This window comes from Epinephelus lanceolatus, chromosome 9, assembly GCF_041903045.1.
Source record: "Epinephelus lanceolatus isolate andai-2023 chromosome 9, ASM4190304v1, whole genome shotgun sequence".
NCBI lineage: Eukaryota > Metazoa > Chordata > Actinopteri > Perciformes > Serranidae > Epinephelus > Epinephelus lanceolatus.
In genome coordinates this window covers 21,232,131-21,249,412 of record NC_135742.1, presented here as the reverse complement: position 1 = coordinate 21,249,412, position 17,282 = coordinate 21,232,131, and the positions used below count along the sequence as shown (strand labels likewise).

The following is a 17,282-nucleotide window of genomic DNA, read 5'->3' as shown; positions in this document are numbered from 1 at the left end:
TCTAGAATAAGAGGAGCAAGCGAAACAGATTCAGCTGGGTCTTGTAAATTAAACGCATCATAGAATAGGCAAGAGAGGGGGAGAGTGTAAGACAGATAGTATACTCACACTTGTCATACTTGAGTCAGTTGGGTAGTTAGACAGCGCTGAGCAGCAAAGAGAGGAGTAGAGAGGGTGTCTTGCGATTTGAAAAGACACCCTCCTCTCGCATTCAGATAGATACGGTGCACAGTGATATACTCTCGGTCGTCTCCCACAGAGACATGTAATCCGTGATTATATAGAAATTGCTCACGTACATAAACAGAGGGAACAAATTTGTTTAATGTTAATGTGATTCATGAAGTATATCAGCCAAGTTGCTGTCTAATCCCACCTGACTTAATATAGTCAGCAAAAATAACACGCACGTCTCCTCCTACAGCAAATCATACAGACATTCACTCACATGCACACATGCACATTTATAAAAATAGACAAGCATAAAGAATCCAGCTGAGCCTTGGAGTGGAGCTGGGGACAGATAAAATGCACTGCAGCATGATTTTCAGACACATAGACACACACAGCATACAGAGTACGAAGGAACACAGAGTAGATTTTCCTTCCTCTCTGTTCAGTCTGCAGGAATATAATAATGCAGGATTTATTAATCCAACAAGTGGTGACAAAACTCAGTCTTTTATCTTGTATTAATCTGTGTGTTTTGGACTGTTTTACAATATATATTAAAGGAAATGTGTTAGTTGTATTTGCATCGCTCTCTTCACGAGCCTCGCAGGAAAAGCTATGGCTATTATGTTCTGACATTTTTGATTTTCAGACCAGCCTAATAGGCCAACATGTTCAAAATCCTGTTCTCTCCTTTGCATCTGTTGTCACGCACAGTCCATTGCTGTTGTTTAGCCTATAATTTTCGTCACTCAATTGGGTTTATTAAATGTTCAACACAAATAGACTAATTAGTGTTGGCTTCTGTTTTTTTTTTTTCCCCCTCTTGCTTTTGTGTGGGAACTTGTTCTGATTTGTATTGCAGAGAAAAACATCGGATTGGCCATGAATAAGTCATTCTTTTGCTTTCCATTACCTACTGGTCGGTTCCAGAAATGAAAGGCATCACTGAAATGGAATTCACTGTTACTCTTTTGTCACCAGTTTGTTAGAGTTGACATCGGTGTTTGTTTTCCTGAACTTTAATGTCATTTTGCAGCATATGGAGGAGCTTTAAATAACAAAGACTCTTTTGTTTTTGGCTCGTCAGGCATTGTGTGCCTCTTGTCTCTTGATCTTGTCTCTTTTTTGTGGACTAGAACATAAAGTGTGTTGATCTTGAACATATTGTTGATGCAACACGCTGAGATTAGAGCACGGTTCTAATAAAATTCACAGCAAAATGCTAATGTTTGTATACTGCAGTGATACATAGGGATGTTTGTTGCCTCCTCAAACACATTCCTTCTACTATTCACAACAAAAAGCACTCTTAGAGAATACTGAATGTTTCCCATGAGAATTTGTTGCTGGTATAACTGCCCATATTAATGTTTTGGCGAAGGTTATGGAAGAAAAAGCCTCTGTAGAGTAGTCATCAAGAAACTTTGGCTTTTTGAGTCAGAGCAAAGCCTTCCAATGAAATTAGTTTGTGGTGAGTTTAAAGGAATAGTTCAGCTTTTGAGGATGTACACTTAGATGATAGGATCCGTATCTGTGCTCTAAGTGGAGAAATGTTTATCCTAGCGGAGGATAAAGACTGGAAGCAGGGGTAGACAGCAAGCGAGGCTCACAAGTTATGTTGAAGTTATGGGTTGTAACTGTTTCAAGGCAAACAACAGTTGGATGCAGTTAGTGTGCACAGCATCCTGAAGTTTTGTTGTCACAGTGATGTGGCAAAGTTCAGTGCTATGCTCAGAGACCAAAACGAAAAAATTGTGCTCATTGACCAATCTCACAAACCTATGCTATAGGTTGAGATGACACAGAGCAGGGTTTGGTCATGGAAAACCTGGCAAAGTCATACAATTTCACAATCTCATTTTCTCATTTTCCAGGCCTAGAAAAGTCATGGAATTCTGTTGTGTGTAATGAAGTTAATTGTTAGAGTAAACTTCTGTGGATAAACTTCCCCATATTGTAATATAGCAGCAAATGTATTTGCCCTGTTGACTCTAATGCAGTCATTTCAGATTTCCTTCATTTTCAGGCTGGTTTTGTGGATTTGGAGCTAAATGTTGTGCCTGGGACACGTCGTGTATTAATGATACTTGTTACCTGGAGAGGTTGGAAAAAAATATACGTTTCTTCCCTGTTCCAAAACCAAAATCAAACCCTGAGAAGTGTAGGGTTAGCTAGCTAGCTACTGAAGATATACTACTGAATGTATACACATGCTGCTTTTGCTTTTAATGATTATAACAGTGAAACAAAGACCGACCCTGCTGTACAGGAACCAGTGAAGGGAAGCAGGGACACTTTGCTAGTAGTAGTTCGGCTTTAGTTTCTAACTATCTTTGCGTTTTTAACCTGTTGTTGCTGCTGAGTCAGTTTGACATCCTGGATATATCCTTCAAACACAGACTGTAGACCCCTCTGTCTGCTTCTCACTGTTTCATTTCTCTAAAAATATGATAATATTTCTTCAGGGAGTGCAGTTAGTTACAGTGTGGGCTCCATGCTTACACTGACAACTTGTCGGACCCTCATAAAGGGGCAAAGCTTAGCAAAAGGTCAGAAATGTTTGAAAAGTTGATGATCTGATATATGTGACTAAGAGGAAAAATAATGTTGTGGCCTAGTTATTCAACATGTAGGGTCATGAACCCCAAAGTTCTTATAACTATGCTATGCCCCGCAACTACTCTAAAAAATTGCACCGGAGTTTTGAGATTGAACAAAGGTCGTGCTATAAATTGTGAATGGTCATAGAAATTTTAAAATGGGCTCTTGAAAACTCAAAACTCAGAATTTGTCTCTAAAAATATGTGGGAACCCTGCAGAGAAGTGCCAGGAGAATGGATAGACTCTTGAAGACTTGAAGACTATGTTTCTTGAAACTCAAGAAACATAGCATTATAGCTTGTAAAACTTTTGACATTATTGCATGTGGGTTAAACAAAAGAGATACTGTACAGTGTGTTAATTAGAAGTGTAGGTAGGCGTAGTTTTGAGCTTGACAAAGCCAAGCTATCTTTTCCCATCACTGGTAAACTTTGCTTCATACAGACAGACTCTTTTGTTAACTTGTGTGAGATTACAGTAAATTACATGTTAAGTACACAATCAAAGCAAGTAAATGCAGCCTTTTATATGCACAACATCTAATTAGACAACTCAAAGTTTCTTATTTTGAATAAGCACTTTGCATCTTAATATCCTGCTCGCCAACGTCCCTCTGCATTATACAGCATGTTTCAGTAGTGCCATGAAAACAGCTTTTAAAGGGTAGTAGATGAGGAGCATACATGCCTTTAATATCTTGGATTAAAAAAGCTTATTCCTGGTACCTTGGCACATTTCCATGTCATTTAATCAGAATCCGAGCTTCTGCAGGTGATAATGAACAGGAAATTACATTTGCGTGCACCAACTCAGAAAACATGAAGACTAAAAGGTCTTCATAAGGGGATATTTGGTAGCATTTGATCAGGCTTTGCGAATATCAAGTGTGAACATTTGACATGGATCTGACCTGAGTGCAGAGTCTGTCACAACAAAGGCATGAATACAGGATCACTGTCATGTAAATCATGTATACCGTGCTATGACTCAGTACGGAAACCTTTGTTCAGCGGTGCTATTATTTTGTCATGCCGGTGACAACAATGCCACTACAAAATAACAAATCAGAATTATGACTCATCTTAAACAACACATTTGGCTCTGTGAAAGGAAATTAGGCAGCCTGACAGTGATGAGAGGAAACGATATGAAGAGGAGAAGGACAGCTTTTTAATTTATTTTGATGCTGTTACAGGCTGACATCACAAAACAACATGCTTAGCTGCTGAAAACATAACTTGGATTAGGAATTTTTAGTACAGATCCGCCCCCATGTTTTTTTCCTCACTATATGCAACACAAAACCCACATTTAAAATGCACCTTGTAACAACATGAGCTTTGCATCACACTGTTGAACAGCACTGTGGGATCTACAGTATAATCTTTTCTGCTCACAACTGGAAACACATTATCAATTATCAATTATCATTTTGAAAATGTCGGTGTGCAACCCTGTTCTGTGGACGATAAGCGAGCAGAGTGACAACAACCATGCCCACATGAAAGAGTACTGTTTGTGGTAGAAATACCAGGGTCTAGGTACCATGTCTGAAGGGTTACTTTTGCTTCCAAAGGTACCATACTGAAAGTGTTTGGTGGAAACGGGGCTAAAGAAGAAAGGTAAGCACACATTAGCAGGTCCTGGGCAACCCGTCTCCAAAGAGCTGAACAGTGTTGGAGAATCACTGACCTGTAATTTTAAACTGCTTTATTCAGTGTTTTAAGCATTTTTAATCACCTAGTCTGTTTGCTTTTGAGAGGAAGAGACCTCTGTAGATAATTTGGCTCCTGGTTGAAACCTCATGAACAATGAACGCTGAAGGAATCCTAACCAGGAGTTCACTTTTGGCACAGAAGAAGTTTCAGCTGTTTGCACTCTGCAGTCCTCTCTGCTAGATGCCACTAAATCCTACACACCGCTCCTGCAAGCTAAAAATAAATTATCTGATGCTTACAGTACATAAATGTTAATGGTGTTACTGTAATATTTATTTTGTAAGTCACACCTGAGCTTTTGCACTATTAGCTGCTCACAGCTGCAGGGTTAGGTGAATCATAATGAGGCTGAGGGGTCTTGAATAAACAAAATAACAACACATTATCAGGCAATTGAAATTCTGATCCTTTATTATCACAGTGTTAGAATAAATAGCGTAAAATTCTCATGTCCGTAATGAATAGAAGAGATGAACATTTAATGTGCCCTCCAAATAATAATTCCCTTTTGGTAGGGAATTTGCATGTTTTAATGTGGCTTTGTTGATTTAAGTTTATAAAAAAGAATCATCCTCAGTCAACCAGTGGTTGCTCTTGTGATCTGTTGTCACCTTTAGCATTCATGCTTTTTAAGTCAGTTCTCATTACTGAGATTGTAAACAGGCAGAGTTACTTTTGAATAAGCTGAACGGACATCATTAAATAACAATAGGAGAAGTCCTATGGTGATTGTATAACACAAGCTCAACATGTCTCAGATTTCCCGCGGCAGTCACTCCAAGTAGTGGACTTTGTGAACTCATAGATGATTTTTTGGGCTAAAAAGTGAGCATGTTCTACTTTAGTCGAATATCACTTTAAGGCTTAAATACTAAAGAAAATTTTGGGCAATTTAGTTGCTTGGTGATACTCTCTGAAAAATAGGAAAATGTAATGTGACACATGGGACCGATATTAAATAGATCTCTCCAAGCAACAAGAAGTTTTGATAGTAATTAGTGCAAGTATGTTCTGATAACTCCCCAAGGTCGCTCCCCCACGAAAAGCAAGTGTAGTGGTTTTCAGCCTTTTTGTGTGGGATTAACATCATGATGCTCACAGATGCTAAGGCAGTGGATGAGTGGACAGCCTCAGAAGGTCATAGATACTAAAGTAACAGAGGGAAAAATAGACAGTGTAGACAGAGGTTAAAGAAAAGGAGGCAGACAGCACAGATTCCTAGCAAAGCAAGTGCAGATACAGAGTGTAGAGTGCAAACTGAAGCAGAGAGGACAGTTAGGTTAATCAGAAAGTTAGTCCTGCCATATTAAATTTGTTTTATATTCTCTCCCTTTCTGTGTCTGAAGACTTGAATTCACCATTAGATTCACTGCCTGGAGCTTGGCTTGTGCTCACTCTTTAGTCACAGATGCACTTTATGTCGGAGATGAGTTTAATGGCAGCATTAAACATCCGTAGCCTCAGGTGCTGAATGCAGATGAGCACACTGTGTCTGTCAGATGGAAAGAAGGAGTGACAAATGAGGGCGATCATTCTCCAATAGCTGCGATATGCTGCTATACTTCACTTGTGCATGCATGTAAGTGCACACATGATACACAGATGTCTGCAACACACACATACACTGGATTGTCCTCATAAATGTGTTCTCTGTTTTCAGTAAAAAATTAATGAGGGAAAAGTTGGCATAGGAGACCGAATGCCTTTCGAGCTGTGTCTCAGTGTTAAAGTGTCTTTTACTGTTATTATTCCTGTGACAATGCAGTCTTCATATGGCTGATTGACAAGGATGCAGCCCACCCCTCTTCACTGCTGCTAAACATAATGCACTTCAATCAGACATAATTTATTGAACTAGCAGTCATTATTTGTCACTTCATTCGCTAAATGAACATTATGTAAAGCGTGCATATAGGAATGTGTGTCTCTTCGTCTTAGGCTGTGTGTGTGTGTTGTTTACTGCTGGTGTGGATGTGCAGGTATGTGCTGGGAGCCACAGACTGGCAATAAAACACTGTTTGAGTGGTAAAATAATGAAAGTCATAAAAAGGTAGATAATTGGCTTTTTCAGGTCGGTGAAATGGATCACTTCTAACGCTGCTATTGAGAAATGGCTTCTGAGAGGAGGGGAGGGGAGTCAGAAGAGGGAGAGGAAGACAATAGAGGAAAAACTACATATTAAAAGGACAGGACAAAACAGGAGGAGAGAGGAGGTGAGCAGGAGAAGAAGGGAAATGTGATGAGACAGAAGCAGAAATGACAACAGAAGATAAAATGCATAAGAAGCAGAGGGAAAATAACTGTTTAATAGGACGGAAGTGGGCATTTTTCACACTCCTACCCGGTTTGCTTTTTCTTACTTTGTGTAATTACTCTGAGAAGACTGTGACAGTAAACTTTCATGAAACATTAGTTTGGTCATTTATTCAAATTTATTGCTGTGACTCTGTTTCCTCTTCTCACTCTGCTTATATGGAGACTGTGAGAACGACATGTTAAAGATATATTATGCAAGATTTTCCTAAAAAAAAAAAAAAAAGTCAGTCATCGCTTATGACCCACTAGAAATGTGTGGCAGTGTATTTTTCTGCAGAAACTCATTAGCCTGTATTTTCTTCTTATTTTCTGTGTTTGGGATGTTTATGGGTGTGTGCTCCCACAGCGCTAAGGTGAGGTTTGGGCATTATGAATAGGTAGCAACCAGGTGCCAGACTGTAAGTGGCACTGAAAACATGCAAATATAGTGAGGAGAAACGCTAAGGGTGGTTTCACACCGACAAACCGATCAACCAACTGACCAGAGGGTGACAACCCTAATTTTTGCTCTCACCTGTAGTGCTATTTATTGATCTAGATTGTTTTGGTGTGAGTTGCCGAGTGTTGGAGATATCGGCCGTAGAGAGGTCTGCTTTCTCCCAAATATGATGGAACTAGGTGGCACTCAGCTTGTGTTGCTCAAAATGTCAAAATATTCATTTGAAAAAGTCAACAGCAACAACCTGGTTACTGAAGATAATCCACAACCATTTTGTGAGCAGTTTCGTGTAGGACCAGTTTTCTTTTTACCGAACTACACCTGCCAACTGCATCACAGTGCTGAAGGAAGCACACATGCACTGCCAGCTCACCTAGCATTTCTGTGCCAGCTAATGTTGCAGTTCAGCTGAGGAAGATGCCATTAATGTTTGAATCTCGCACTATCACAATCACAAGCTTCTCATCCATGAGAAGATGCACGCTTCCCTCTGTGCGATGATGCGGTTTGCAGGTGTAGTTTGGTAGACAGAAAATAGTTCCTACATAAAACTGCTCACGACAAGGTCTGTGGATTATCTCGAGTAAGCAGGTCATGATTTCTGGAAAGAGACATTGCTGTCAAGTTTTTAAAATGTTTTTTTTTGTTTGGTGCTTCGATTACCACAAGCCGAGTGCAATCTAGTTCAGCTATGTTTAAGAGAAGGCAGATGTCTCTATGGCTGATATCTCCAACATTCTGCAACTCACACTAAAACAATCTAGACTGATTAACAGCACTACAGATAAGAGGAAAAAATATGTAATATTTTATTTTGGGGTGAACTGTCCCTTTAAACTGAAATCACATGCCCTGCTGAAAAACATGTTTTTCAGGTTTCATTCTACATTGTGCCCAATTTAAATCAGTGCTGCACATCTGATGAATCTGATATTGTTTCTTGTTCTTGGAAAACTGTTTAAGATGCATTTCCGTCTCTCTTCTAGGAAGAAATGCTTTTTTTCTGGGCTTTGTGCTAAGGTTTGTCTCTCAGCTGTTATTGTGCAGTAATCATCTTCAGCCCATCAGAGTTTTGTGCTTTATTTTATGTGTGCTTGAGTGCTCACAGATAATTTTCCCTGACAAGACTGTGGAGAGAAAAATTTCTGTAAAAATATTTAATTGCACTTTAACCCATGTATTCAGTTGTAATTACACTTCACACTGACACGGTCACGCAGTACCAGTGTCGGCCACTAGCTGGTGTAATACAACATCTTTGTAAATTCAAATTGTCCATTTGTGTAATCGTCTAATTGACTCCTACCACAAAGTCCTGTTACCCACACTCAAATACATATAACCTGTTCAGAGGTGCTGTGTGTGTGTGTGTGTGTCCGTGACTTTAAGTGTGTGTGTGAGAGAGAGAGGGAGGGAGCGCGTTGTAAAAAAGAGAAATAGAGTGAACGTGTCGGGCTATCGGCTCATGACAGTGAAAAGACAGATGACCCTGAGTAGAGGAACGGCCTCCCTGCCTGTATAACATCTATCATTGCTGAACAGACTTGTCTTCAACTGTGCCGTGCACTTCCTGTAGTGTGTGTGTGTGTGTGTGTGCGCGCGCGCGTGCTGTTCCATGTATGTGTGAGGTAATTACCTGCAGATGAGACCTGTGCTTAGCTGGAAAATGACTTTGTCTTCTCTGAACCTGTAGTCATGTAGTCATGTACTTGTAGTATGAGTATATACCCTGACATGCACACACACGCACACGCACACACGCGCGCGCGCGCACACACACACACACACACACGCACACATAGCTCAGACATGACATTGGGAGCTTGGCAGTCTTTGTCAGTGCTGCTGTCACTGAAACAGTTGTTGGCTCTAAGTTTTGTTCCATTCGCACTCAAACTTGGGTTTCATTCAGTTTAACAGTTACACTGCTCAATTTATTCTGCCGAAACTCTTGAAGGGAAATTTCAGGTCCAAAATATCAACCCACAGAAAGTGGTCACTTGTATTTAGGAAATGGCTCATTGCTGGTTCAAGTGTCTTCTAAAATAACACTGCTCAAAAAATTATCTGTGACAAAATAAATCTGTCCATTTAGGAAGCTAATGTGACAGGCATGAAAGAGTCTGGAGACACATTTAGGTTGTTATTCATTTCGACAAGGTGCAGCTCCTGATAGAGTGTCACGTTTATTTGGTTTTTATTTCTGCAACTAAGCAAATCTTACCGACTAATGACCTTTCTGGTCAGCTAACATTTGCTCGACTATTCGGGGGCAACCCGAGAGTACAGAGTGTCTCCCCTGGGCTTTCTGACTATGGTCTGGAGCCGAAGCACAAAAAGCTTAAAGCTGTTTTGACACTAACATTATACAAACATAATTTGGAAACGATGCAGCCACCCATGTTTTGTGTTTCTATAATTTTATAATCAATATTTTTTTTAAAGGAATCGATACCAAATGAGTAGCTTTGATGCTTGTAGCTTGCATTCACATTAAATATTGCCAGGACTTACAATAAAACGCAATTGCAAATTAGTCTCAGATGAACGTTCACTCATAGGAGATAAGGTTGGTTAATTTTTTTTTTAAATAAAAAAAAATCGTCATTATAAACTATTTCAGCTGCTACAGACAGCACGACAAAGGATCCAGAAATGGTATTCCCATTTAAAAAAAAAAAGAGAAAAATAAACTCCTAAACACATTTAGAGCTCAACTAGAAATATTCCACCTCTTGTCACCTGAAACAGTAAATGTCTTGCATAAGTCCACCTCTATTATTATTGTTTCGGGGGAGGTGAATGTTGTTTGAACCCCTCTCCCACTCATTTTCCTGTCACTCTGTGGATTTGATGTGCACCACAGAGGTAACAGAAGAATCCAAACCCTGGTGAAAGCTAGCGAAAGGGCAAGAGTGTCAGAGAAACACACAGACGTAGAAAAAACAACAACAAAACAAAAAACAACTTTGAGCGAAGAAAAAAAATAAAAACTTTTCTTGTGGCACTGCACAGCGCCGCTTGACACAAGCTGCCAGAGAGAGGAGTGCATGATTGGTCGTATGTCATTTATTTACGCTCAATTCATCCAGCGTAGATAGCTGGGTTGAGCAACGGAGAAATAAAGGGAGAAAGTTCACTCTAACCCGAGATGCCAGGCGGGAACAAAAGCTACATCGAATACAGTTTAAGGGGGGAAAGAAGCACCAGACAGAGCTCACCTGTCCTCAAAAGACAGCAGGCCTCATCCAGTCAAGTCAATTTTTTATTTTGATGATGACGCTTGTCTGAGGTGCTAAGCAGAATCCCCGGGGGGACACCTTAGGCTTTGATACTGCATCAGTTTAGTGTAGTGGTTGTCAGAGTGATAGGGGGGAAAAAGAGATGAAGGGGCAAGGAGGAGAGCTGTGGAGGCAGAAGACGAGGGCTTGGGCGAAGGGCAGGCGAACAAAGAAAAGTAAGAGAAGGGAGCTTGGACAGAGCGGCCGAGGGTTGATGATTGATGAGTAGAGAGTGAGAGGGAGAGGTAGACAGAGAGACGGTGAATGGATGGTAGTGAAAAGAAGAAAAAGGGGTGGGATGGGGAACCAGTGAAGAAGAAAGTATCAGGGCAAATGAGGGAGCAATTCAGTTTGACCTTTTCAGGGAGAAGTCTTTGGAGTGGCTTATGTTGATCGATATTTTAGTGATATGGTCTTGTTTTGCTCAAAGAACATTTTTCCTGGTGAATTTGCTGTCCGACTGAATGCTCCCCGCCACTGTTTACTTGCCGATTTTTTCTGGGAGAATGGGACTAAAGGCATCTAATTTCCTCTCACCTCCCCTCTAAATGGCTATCAGTCAAAGTGAACACGGTCTCTTGATGATAAAGAGCTCGTTTCTGCGTCTCTGCTCGCCTCTCTCCACTGCCATGCCTCCCTCTCTCCTCCTTTTCTTGATATGCAGACTGTGAACTCACTGGTAGTCTTTGTGGTTTTTCGACAGGAGATTGGTATTTCTCGGCTCACCTTTTGAAAATGTCATAAAGAAGGTGAGATACACAGTCCCCCCCCCTCTTTATGCACTTCTGTCAAAATATCACAACTTGGCCGAGAAGTGCAGGACTTCAGTTTTTCCAAACACATTTGATTAATCTGTTGGTTTATTGTAGTTGTTTTTCCAGTTTCTAAATGGCAGCTATTTTTTTTTTCATGTTGGCTGATATCAGACAGAATTGTCAGCTTGTTATACTCGTTTTCCATCTTCAGTCTGACATTGTGTCCACTGTAATTGACTTCCAAAGGGGAGGGGGATTCTATTTTCCCTAACCAATTATGAGAGACCCACATATCCGCCTGAATCTAAAGTCATTTGAGGCCACACTTTTGTGTAGCCATGCTGACATACTTGTTTTGCAAGGGTTTTAAGAGTGGAGCGAAGCGAAGTAAACAAACTACAGTGTCGGGCAGTGTTAAGAAGACGTGTCAATTCAGCCTCAGTATCAGTGTCTTGTTTATAGCAATCACTGTTGTTGTTATTTCTCGTTGGTTCTGGTGCATCGCTTGACAATAGCTTGACAATGGTGTTGGTCCTGCCATTGATGCTCATTGACTAATTGAGTCAGCCAGCCACGCTCATTGGTCGTTTTATTTGAACCGATAAACCACTGTTTTGTGTTATGGTGCCAGAAGGATCAGTCAGCTCCAACTTGGTGGAGTGGGCGAACTTGAAGGTCTGGATCCAGGCAATCTTTTACGACCTGAAATGAAGAAACTTTCTATAACCTTTTGACATTGCATTTGCAGCATTATTCCATTACTATATTTAAGTGAATTCCACATAATACATTTGTTTGTAGGCGGCATGGTGGTGCAGTGGTTAGCACTGTTGCCTCGGGGTACTCAGGTTAATTGGTGACTCTAAATTGGCCGTAGGCGTGAATGTCTGAATGTTGTCTGTCTCTACGTGCCAGCCTTGTGATAGTCTGGCGACCTGTCCAGGGTGTACCCCACCTCTTGCCCAATGTCAGCTGGGATAGGCTCCAGCCCCCCTGCAACCCCTAACAGGATAAGCGGTTTCGCAAATGAATGAATGAGGTTTGTTTGTTACATGTCTGTACTGTAGTTTCTATCATGATACTAAATACGCAATCAAGTAACTTAGAAGACGGCTTCACAACCAGTTCAGACCAAATGTAACGAAATTCAATCAGATTTAATTATTGTGCAGTTCTGAGAAAGAATCATAATCTGTTCATTATTTGTAGCTTTACTCTGTCAGAACACATCAGCCTTGAAACTTAACTCTCACATGCTTTTGTTATGTCCCCAGTTTTGACATTTTAAAATCTCTTTTTGGGCCAAATCAGGGTCATCTCCACATTTTTATCAATTGGAAATCTGACTATAATTGCTATTTAATAGTTGTCAGTAGAAAAGGGACAGATTGTGCCCTCTAAAGGTTCATGTTTTTGCATATAGAGCCCTTGGGGTTAAGGTTATTTTTACTTCAAACTGTAGACAGTAAAACAAAATTGCTAAAACTGTCACTATGTCCACACAGTCTTACATGAAAGAGATAGTTTGTGAAAAATATCATGTACCCTCTCTTCCTCATAGTGCTTCTAATGGCATTTACTACAGTCTTCCTCGGCTGAAGTATATGAATCGGCATTCTGTTACTACATTTTACATTTTCTCACCTCGAATGTTTTCAGAGACATATTTTAGGGCACTTTTTAGCCCTAAAATGACGAAGTTGTTCCAGCCGCCATGTTGGAAACACTTGACCGAAGTACCAAGCACTGGCTAGGGCGAACTTTCTTGACACATATTTGATCAGCGCTGCCTAGTTTGACAGTTTGACCACAGTTCAGGAGCAGTAGTTGACATAATTGACAGCTGCATTAGAGACTCCTTGGCATTGATTGGTTGTTTTCGTTCACGTGTGGTGGATTCCTCACATGAACTTCAGCCGCGGTGGGTTGCAGCAAATGTGGGTCGTCCACCAGTTGGAAGATCAGCTGTTCGATCCCCGGCTCCTCCAGGCTGCATGTCAAAGTATCCTTGAGCAAGATACTGAACCACAAATTGCTCCTGATGGCTGTTCCATCAGTATGTGAGTGTGTTAAAAAGGCAGCAGAAAAGTAGAAGGTGGCACCTTGTATGGTAGCCTTGGCCACCAGTGTGTGAATGTGTGCGTGAATGGGTGAATGTGACTGTGGAGGGTCAGGATTTTCTTGTCACAGATTATTTGTTTCACGGCCCTTTTTTCCAAAATGTTGTGACAGTCTCAGCAAATATGACAAAAGCTTGTTTTTTATTAACGTTACCAACTACGGCTTTAAAGTCAAATACCATAGCTTATTTGCTCATAGATGCTTGAAGTTCATTGTACTCTTGCCACAGTCTTCATTGGATTTGCTACATGTTAATCCATAGCTAACCAGACATGCATTCAAACTAACAAACTTGTTTCTTTATAGCATTCTTTGTACCCCTGAACATAGCCATACTGGACTTTTAAAGGTTAAGCATAATTTGACAGCTTCTTTCATAATTGCTGCTGTGTGAAGAGAGTGCTGAATGTATCCATGGACAACTATTAACCGAGGCTAAATGTTAATCCTAAAATGAGAATGTGCAAATTAAAAGTTGTTTTTCACAGTGTATCTTTTACTACCCCATAATCATCAAACACTGCAGTAAAACAAGTCAAAATTATACACCACAGCAGCCATGCACCCATCATGCATTTACATTTATAATGCCCAAACTATCATAAAGTAAGCTGCTGCATTTATTTTCCTAATGTATTTGGCATTAGTGGCCAGGCAAAGATGTAACCAACCAAATTGAAAACATTAGTCACATAATTCCTTTGAAACAGCTACAGCTACCCAGCAGAAGGAGAGCCAAAGTCTGGTGGAATATAAAGTGGTCTAACATCGTAAAGCAGTTAAAAATTTGCTTCTGGTTAAACTTAAACTCTCAAACAGGCAGAACAAGTAAAGTGGGCTCCGAGCCACGAATGACTATGAAGATATTAGTTTTTATAGATAAGGTCAGTGTTTTTAGTTGTGGTGCTTCAGTTGAGTTTTAGTGTTGGCTGGAAGGCAAAGAAAGATGAGGAGTGCTTTGACATTGAGCACCCCTGACTCCTGTTGAAAGTTCTTCCCAGTATCTGTCCTCTGCAGCACTAAATAGGTGCTGAAGGTGAGACAAATAACAGAGGCCATGCACCGGAGACCAAAGACATACTGCTCCAGAGGACCGTTTACTGCTTAATGGACTGTGTTCTCAAATGGGACAGTTAATTAAAACAGTGCCTTGTTTGATCTCTCCTTTGTTTGTGTCCATGTGTATCTGAGTCCAACCCCACACCACTGCAAAAAAATGTTGCAGCTGTGCAGAGGGATAGAGTGTTACATAGGTTTGGAGGCTTGGTGATAATCAGGCCTTAAACAGTGACTCGTGAACTTGTCCTTTTTTGGAGAGATTTCATCCCTTCTATTTGTCAAATGGCCAGGAGGTCTCCTGCGCTTAACATCGAAAGCTTTGTTAATTAGAAAGGTGTTTGATATGCTGCTCTCCAACCGAGAGATCTCCTACACACACACACACACACACACACACAGTCACAGTTGCACAATCAGCACATACACAGGGTTGTCTCTGTGGAAGAATAATTGTGGACACGCAATAATACAAAACACTACATTAAGAATCCTCACAAAAATACGACAGGGACACAAAGACGGGATCACACAGCTGTGATGAGCTATAATGAATCAAAGCTCTTAACAGTGAAGTATCCTTTTGAGTTGATAATGATGGTGAGACGCAGGATTAGAAGATGGACTCGTGTGCTTTGGCTTCTTTGATCTCTGAATGCATTAGTGTGAACGTGCGTCTACACACGCAGGCATTTGTGTGTGCTTTTATTTTGTCTGTTTGTGTGGGAGTTTGTTATCACCTCGTGTTGTCTGTTTTAAATCATCTTAAAACAGACTTATTAGAGAAATGAGTGCTCATTAAAATGAAGTCCTTAGGGAGTCCTGAGGAGCAGCTGGCTGTGTTGCAGGTCTTGGTTTCCATCTGACCTTTGTTAGCCTGTCTTATTTCCCCTCTCTGTAGAAATCTCTCATCTGTGTTTTTATTTCTCTTGTCTTTTTACTGTGTGTTATTTAAAGGTACTGTATGCGACATTCAGAGCATTAAAGGTATACTGCAGGATTGTCGGTTACTGTTTGTAACCATACTCACCAGCGAAAGTCAAAGTAAAAACAGACCCCAGATCCACTCTGGTTTGGCGTTTTGCTTTGCTATATTTGTGTTTTTGTTTTGGCTCTGTGTCTCCTGGATGCCTGCTGCTTACGGTCTGGCACCTTTTTATAGTCCGACCTCACCTGAGCACTGTGGGGGTACACACCCATAACCGCCCGAGCACAAAAAATAAGAAGAAAATAAGAAAATACAGGAGGAGAGCAGAGTTTCTTTGGAAAATACACCAGCAAACACTGAGGGAGGGTCACAAATGATGGATTATGTCTGTTTGAGTCTATACATTGTTTTTTAGGAAAATTCTGCATAGTATATCTTGTATCTTAATGTAGCAGCAAACCACTGTATGCTATGTGAAGATACAGTGGAATAAATTCAATTCAATTTTATTTATAAAGCCCAATATCACAAATCACAATTTGCCTCACAGGGCTTTACAGCATACGACATCCCTCTGTCCTTAAGACCCTCACAGCGGATAAGGAAAAACTCCCCAAAAAAAACCCCTTTAACGGGGGAAAAAAAAACGGTAGAAACCTCAGGAAGAGCAACTGAGGAGGGATCCCTCTTCCAGGACGGACAGACGTGCAATAGATGTCGTACAGAACAGATCAGCATAATAAATTAACAGTAATCCATATGACACAATGAGACAGAGAGAGAGAGAGAGAGAGAGAGAGAGAGAGAGAGAGAGATGCAGGTAATGACAGTAGCTTACAACAACATTAATGAAAGTAATAATATTATAGTTATAGTTCTGGCTACTGTGGTACAATATGTTGAAAGTATGTATTAGTATCAGACAGTATACTTGTGTGACAATAGTCATATGTGTATAATAACAGTAGAAGTATGACTAATGACTAATGATGGCAGCAGCAGCAGGAGGCATCTGGCAGGACCACGGCAGCAGCACAACCACACACGTCACACTGTCCAGGCACCGCTGCGGTATGAGTTATTCTGAGAGACAGTGGAGCACAAAGGCTCCGGAGAAGAAGCCGAGTTAGTGACATCCAGAATGGCCGAGTTAGCAAGATGCAGTAATAGGATGAGAGTGAGAGAGAGAGAGAGAGAGAGAGGGAGAGAGAGGGAGAGAGAGGGAGCCCGGTGTATTATAGGGGGTCCTCCGGCAGACTAGGCCTAAGTCAGCCTAACTAGGGGCTGGTACAGGGCAAGCCTGAGCCAGCCCTAACTATAAGCTTTATCAAAGAGGAAAGTCTTAAGTCTAGTCTTAAATGTGGAGACGGTGTCTGCCTCCCGGACCGTAACAGGAAGATGATTCCACAGGAGAGGAGCCTGATAGCTGAAGGCTCTGGCTCCTGATCTGCTTTTGGAGACTTTAGGGACCACGAGTAACCCTGCGTTCTCAGAGCGCAGTGTTCTGGTGGGATAATATGGCACTATGAGCTCTCTAAGATATGACGGAGCTTGACCATTTAGAGCTTTATAAGTTAACAGTAGGATTTTAAATTCAATTCTGGATTTTACAGGGAGCCAGTGCAGAGAAGCTAAAACAGGAGAAATATGATCTCGTTTCTTAGTTCCTGTTAGTACACGAGCTGCTGCATTCTGAATTAGCTGGAGAGTTTTTAAGGACTTACTAGAGCTACCTGATAATAGAGAGTTACAGTAATCCAGCCTTGAGGTAACAAAAGCGTGGACCAATTTTTCTGCATCTTTTCGGGTCAGGATAGGCCTAATTTTCGCAATATTACGCAGATGAAAAAATGCAGTCCGTGAGGTTTGCTTTAAATGAGAATTAAAAGACAA

At 40.8% G+C, this 17,282-nt stretch overlaps 1 protein-coding gene across 2 annotated transcripts in view; it reads left to right on the top strand.

Annotated features, from left to right (window-relative positions):
- The window catches only part of ccser1 (coiled-coil serine-rich protein 1), a 188,157-nt gene that overhangs the window by 44,001 nt on the left and 126,874 nt on the right, over positions 1-17,282 (top strand). The window lies entirely within an intron of this gene.